The sequence below is a fragment of the Drosophila elegans genome, unplaced genomic scaffold (genome assembly GCF_018152505.1).
Source record: "Drosophila elegans isolate 14027-0461.03 unplaced genomic scaffold, ASM1815250v1 contig_476, whole genome shotgun sequence".
Classification (NCBI taxonomy): domain Eukaryota; kingdom Metazoa; phylum Arthropoda; class Insecta; order Diptera; family Drosophilidae; genus Drosophila; species Drosophila elegans.
The window spans coordinates 157,930-164,057 of NW_024545863.1; positions in this window are offsets into that span (position 1 = coordinate 157,930).

Below are 6,128 nucleotides of genomic sequence, written 5' to 3' on the forward strand. Positions count from 1 at the left end.
ATCTTTCTTTGACTACCTGAATTTGTAGAATTGCAATGACTCTACAATTATCATGATCAACTAAAAGAATTTAGGTTTCTTGTATTACAGTACTGTACATAATCTTATAAACTCACTGGTTTCATTTTAACATTTTTATTTTGGCTTAAAGGGTTAATTATCTATCAATAAGTAAATTATAGTTAAGTAATTCAATGACTCGCGAATACATATTTTAACTCAACATAAATGTACGCTTCAGTTTAGATCAGTTCAAGAACAAAATAATTAGGTCAGCTAACTCTGAAAACAAACAACTACTTATATGCGATGCCAGTAGACAATGTAGCTTATATATTTATAAATTCAAGTTTTTTTTCATAATCTGATTAAATGGGAAGAATTCACGATTGAAAGCAATTTAATTTCGGAATTAGGGGCTAAATGGGATCACCTTTTTTGTGGATGGTAAATTATTCCGAATTTCAACTAAAGTTTATACTTTAAATTATTCAGAGAATATTTAAATAAACAAGTGCTAATTTATGAAAAGATAAGATATTAAGATTTTATTTATTTATCTTAAATAGTTCCCATGAAACATTTATTTAAAAGCCTGCTCTTTTTAATGATTCCATAAAAGCATCATTAACTTGTTAACTTGTTATCTGGTGAATTGCTATAAATTAAAGCTTATACTTATGTTTAATTAGTTAACATTTAATTGAAAATATGATATGTTTGGAGGAGAAAATATGTTAAACTACTACTTTTTAGATTTGATTAATTCATTTTAAGTATTTTCCATAAAACATTTCCAGCCGCTTCTTGCTTAAAAGCCCATTTCATTGACATATAAGTAAGTACAAATTTAAGCCAAAAATTAAATTTTTAAAAATCATATTTAAAGCAAACTAAATTTTTGACAGACCTGAGTTAAAATTCAAGCCATAGTGTGTTCTTTATGAGGAAGTTTTACTGGCCAATAAGATTCGGGCCATGACAGCGGCGTCGTTGAGTCGATTACGCGAAAAGTTCGCTGTGTGAGTGGAAAGTTTAACCCATTTTCCTTTGAGGGCTCTCATTGGTCTTTTTGTGGAATCGCGGCACGTTTTGTTGCCAGTACATTTGCGGCTATGTGCTCATTGCAGGCACACACACACTCACACATACATTTGTCTAACTGTGCGTGTGTGCGTGCGGCTCTTGCCAAATTGTCGATTTTATTATTTGTGTTTATATGATTTTTCAGCTGTTCTGCATTTTAAAGGAAGTTGGTCCAAAAGAAAAGAAAATAGAGGATTTCGCAGAGGGCAGAGATGGAAAAAAATGCGAGGCGCGTCTTCAACCTCATCTCTTATTATAATGTGAAAAATATCCTTTTACAAATTCAAAACGTTGAAATGTGCGATTTCTTTTGTTGCTCTTCTTAACGGCCGGCTAGAGAGATTCTATGTGTGAGTGTGAGCTCACAGGACCCGCGAGTATTGTTGTTCATGATCACGTCCGATTTTGCATGTAGTTTACGAAGGCAGATATTTATCAGTGGGTATTGAATTATCCGACAATTCACTGGTTGGCAATTTTCTAACATTTTTCGTCTGCCAACTCATCGTGTTGTCACCCATTGGTGAAGGCTATCTAAATTGCTTTTTGATTCAATCCCCCTTTCTGTGAATGGCACTCTAGTATTTGCAAAACTTCAGTAAGAGTCTACAAAATCACAGAATTTCGATTCCTAGAAATCATTGCAATAGCCATCGAAAGGCATTTAAAGTTATTAGCAAACAGGGTCCTTCAAGAAGCTTTCACACAAATATACTGTGGTAAACCTAACATCCACATGGAAACCTTTGTAATTTTTTTAAAGAAAATATATTTATTTTATTTTTATAAAAGAAATATGCATTTTCAGGTAAACATTTAAACTAAATATTTCTTTTCCATATTATTACAAAAAAACGAAATGGTATTAATAACAGGCCCACAATAATATTCAGAACAAAAAAAAAGCACTAATTAATGATAGCTGAAGAATTTTTAATCAAATTTCTATTTCGTCGACAAGCTAATTAATATATTTGTTGCACAAATAAATTAAGTAATGTGTTACATTTATCATTTTAATGTGTACATATGGAAATCTATGTTTTTAATTCGCAAAAAAAATATGCCAATATAGCGATTAAATAAGCGAATATAATGACGATTATTATTTAAGTCTTATATTTTTTTCTATACCGTGCAAAGCAATTTTTTATGGCCGCATGGCACCTAAGAGTCGATTTAAATTATATTTTTTCCATAGCAATTCGTCTGCCATAAACATTAGTGGCTAAAGTTTAAAAATAATCTATTCGATTGCCTATTTGTTTGCGTTTTTACAGCTTTTTTTGTGTGCATCGTAAAAAAAAGGAAATTTCAGTTGCAGAAAAGCCATTGCAGCGAAGCATTTATTAGTTTAGTTTTCGAAATTAAACGTATTTGCATGTCAGGCTGTCACACACACAAATTTCCCCCTAAATAAAAAACTTTGCCATTTTCCGTGATGCCTTGTATATGTGAGTGTGTTTGTCTAGTTGATGTATTTTTTGCAGTTGTCGAATGTTATAATATTGTTGCATGATGCCTTTGGTGTCTTTTGTCGACGGTTTGGTAATAGTTGTTGTTGATTTGCTTGGCTTTTGCCTGCTGCCAGTGCCGAGTGTACAGTTTAATTGCTTTTCGGGTTTTTGTTGGCTGAGTGTGAATATGACGGAACTGGTTGGTTGTCGTCTAACAATTTTTAGAATTGCCCCATCAGCCGGAGTGGGAGCCAAAGAAAATCCAGTTGAATTTTCACGCCGCAGAGCAATGGAGCTGGAGAGGATGGCCGGCATGTCTGCTACAATATTTTGCTTTTAACTTAAAATCTAGAGTTTAATTGTCATTGCATGCAGATATGTGTGCACGCAGAAAAATAATGCAATTTCTATAAATTATACATATCAAGATGGCTTTTTATTATCGGACTATAACAATGAAAATGTAACTCCGCAAGGAATAGGATATTGCTAAAAAAGCAATTAGCTTAATTGATATATCAAACCTTCGACTATGAAAAACACTGACTTAGTTTAATATCTTTTAGGCAATAATAGTTCTCACAATGGTTTTACACAAAAAAAATTGATGCTCAAGTTAAAATCTCAAAGCACTCATTTAATAATACATTAATACATTTTATATAATTATTAGTATAATTACTTAAAACAATACAAAGTCATTTTGAAAAAGAAACTAAATTAAAAAAAAAACCTGAATTACTTATCATAATTTTACAAAAAGATCGGTTTTTGTTGGCTTATATAACCCAGAATAACATTTTGTTTTATTGTTTTTTATATTATAAAAATATATAAGTGTAAAACCTTTTTTGATAATTAAAAAAGAAAATATGCCTACCCAAACCATTAATTTATAAGTTTTTAAGACTATTTATATGTTGAAATTCTTCTATAACAATAAATTTTATTTGTGACTTGCCAAACTAATAATAAAAAACTTATAAGTCGTAAGTCCAAATATTTATAAGGATCTGGCTTTTATCATTAATTTGAAATACATTTCTGCTAGTGTGCCGCTCTCTCGCACTCTTTATCTTTGGCTGGTGTCAACGGAAGCCGTCGCAGTGTTTGTTAGGTGGCTGCCATCGAAATTCCGGATTCAACAGCAAAGTAACCAAAATGCAATTGTTTTGCAATTGGCATTTTGACCACATTCTGACACCCCATATGGCCAAATGACCAAATGGCGAGTGGCAGTGGCAGCCACTGTAAATTGCGAAAAACTAAATATGCACAGACATGCGCAATTGTGTGTGCGAAGTTGGCGTAATTTAGTTAGCATTTCAAATGCTGCATTCGGCATTAGGAGGCATAGGACATTTTCTGTCGATATGCCGAAAAATTCTTAATTGAAAATGAATTTGGTTTTGGCAAAGTGCTGCCTGCTGCTGTCGATCCATTTTTTTTGTGTTTACCATTTGCGTTGCATTGCCTTGTTTTGCTTTCTACTAATTCGGATTGTTTTGTGTTTTATCTGGATGTGATGGCAGTTCGAACAGATCGGGAAAGGGGCTGGGTTTCCAGTTTTTGGGGCCTGTGCTGACTGACATTTGCATATTTTTCAAAGCCTGCAGTCGAGTGCTGTTATCCTTTGGCTCAGCTGCATTGCTGTTTACTTAGTGTCGCCGAATCTGTATCAGAATCTGAATCAGGCAGAGGCATCCATTCCTCTTTCACTCGGAACATAGCAGAACAGAACAGCACCATCATACAACACACAACATACGAGAGCATGGGCAAATACAAAAATTCTAGTCTACATATTTGAATTCGACAATGAACGGAGCAAATGCCTCTGTTTTGTCTCTGAATTTGATGAATTTAGGAATGGCCATCGTATCGAGCCACTCTCGTCCTTAGCCTTCGCTTATTTACACTGTGATATTTAAAAAGATTAAAGAAAAAACTGGTTTATATACCACAAATTCTAGCCTCAAGTAGCCTTAAAACTCAAGAACAAAATTTGAAGATTAAGTCTAAACATATATTATATTATATATTTATTAAACAGTTTTAAGACAATTATAAATAAAATGCAAATATATGAATTTTATCTAAGTATTATTAGACATATTAATCATAACATTTATTTGATATCAATTGGAATATATTATTAAAATTGATAGTTATAATTTTTATATTTTATATGGATCTGTATGGTTTAGCCAAAAATATAAAGATAATTTTATTCTCTGTTCATTTCATTCTTATTACTTTTTTAAAATAAAATCTTATCAAAATCAAGATATTTCCGAAATGCTTAAAGAATTAAATTTACCTTAAACAGTAGCTAAACTGTTTCTCTGGGGAACTATTTAATTTTGAAAAATAATATCAGTTTTAGTTTAAGCCCTGCAGAAGTTTTCTTTTTCCAACATTTTTGGAGTATTGTAACAAAGAAAAATATAGAAATTTTCCTCAGTGTACCTGCATTTGTGTATATGTTGCGGGTATAATAGATATAGATAACTGGACAGGCCGGAGGCTTCATCTGGCTGGCTGCTGGCCATATTTGCCGTTATGCATGCAAATTGCACTAATGACCGTCACAAAATTTTGCATAGACAAATGCCACGGCGGGGATTGTGCATCTCCCCGATTGCTCGGCTAAAAGGTTTCAGTTCTTGGCCCTTAAATGAGGTCGACCCCGAGAAATGGGACCACAAAAGCTGGCCCCAAAAACTCGCCAGCTGGAGGGCACTTTTCACGCACGGTTTGTCTCGTTCACGGAGCTGTGACAGTTTTTAGCCACTGCATCTGGACCTGGAGCTACTTTTGCTGCTCCTGCTGCTGCTTCTACTGCCATTTTTGCTCATTAGAGTAAATGCACTTAATTAGAGCATACCAGCCATTGGGGGTTTCTCCAAAAAAATTATATAAAATGAGCAGAAAATAAGAGGAGCAGGGCAGTGCCAACGGGTATGATTACGCCGTTCTTAATAACAATGATGGAAACAACAGGGGCTGTGGAAAAAACAATGCAGTTTACACTTTAAATGAGTGCAAATAAATAAATGGCTAAGCGAAATGCGACAAATAGCTGGGAAATGGCAAAAATGGCTTACAAAGTTGCGCATTTTAGTGACCACTCTCCGCTGGTCATTCTCCGTTTACCATTTACCATTTACCCTCTACCATTCTCCATGGGTTCTCCACTGACCAGTAATTTGTGTGCGACAGGACCCCGACTTATTTGCATTTCCTGGCAATTGTTGTTGGGCATCATTAGCGCACGAGTTGTGTGTGGTTTCGCCAGATAAAGCATACTGCGAAAAATAATTAGGAATTTTAAAGTTCTTAGGGTATTATTTAAGAAAATGAGTAAAAGTTAAAAAGCATTTAAAGTGACCAGCTAAATATGTTATATTTTAAAATTATTTAGGCCAAATTTACCATTTGAGATGAAAATAAAATATAATTTTCCATAAAAATAGTAGTTATAAAATATAAATAGCTTAAGCATATTTTCTAAAATTTTTTGATCAAAACAAATCAAAGTATTAAATTTTCACGTGATTGTTATTTAATATCACTATCATTTTT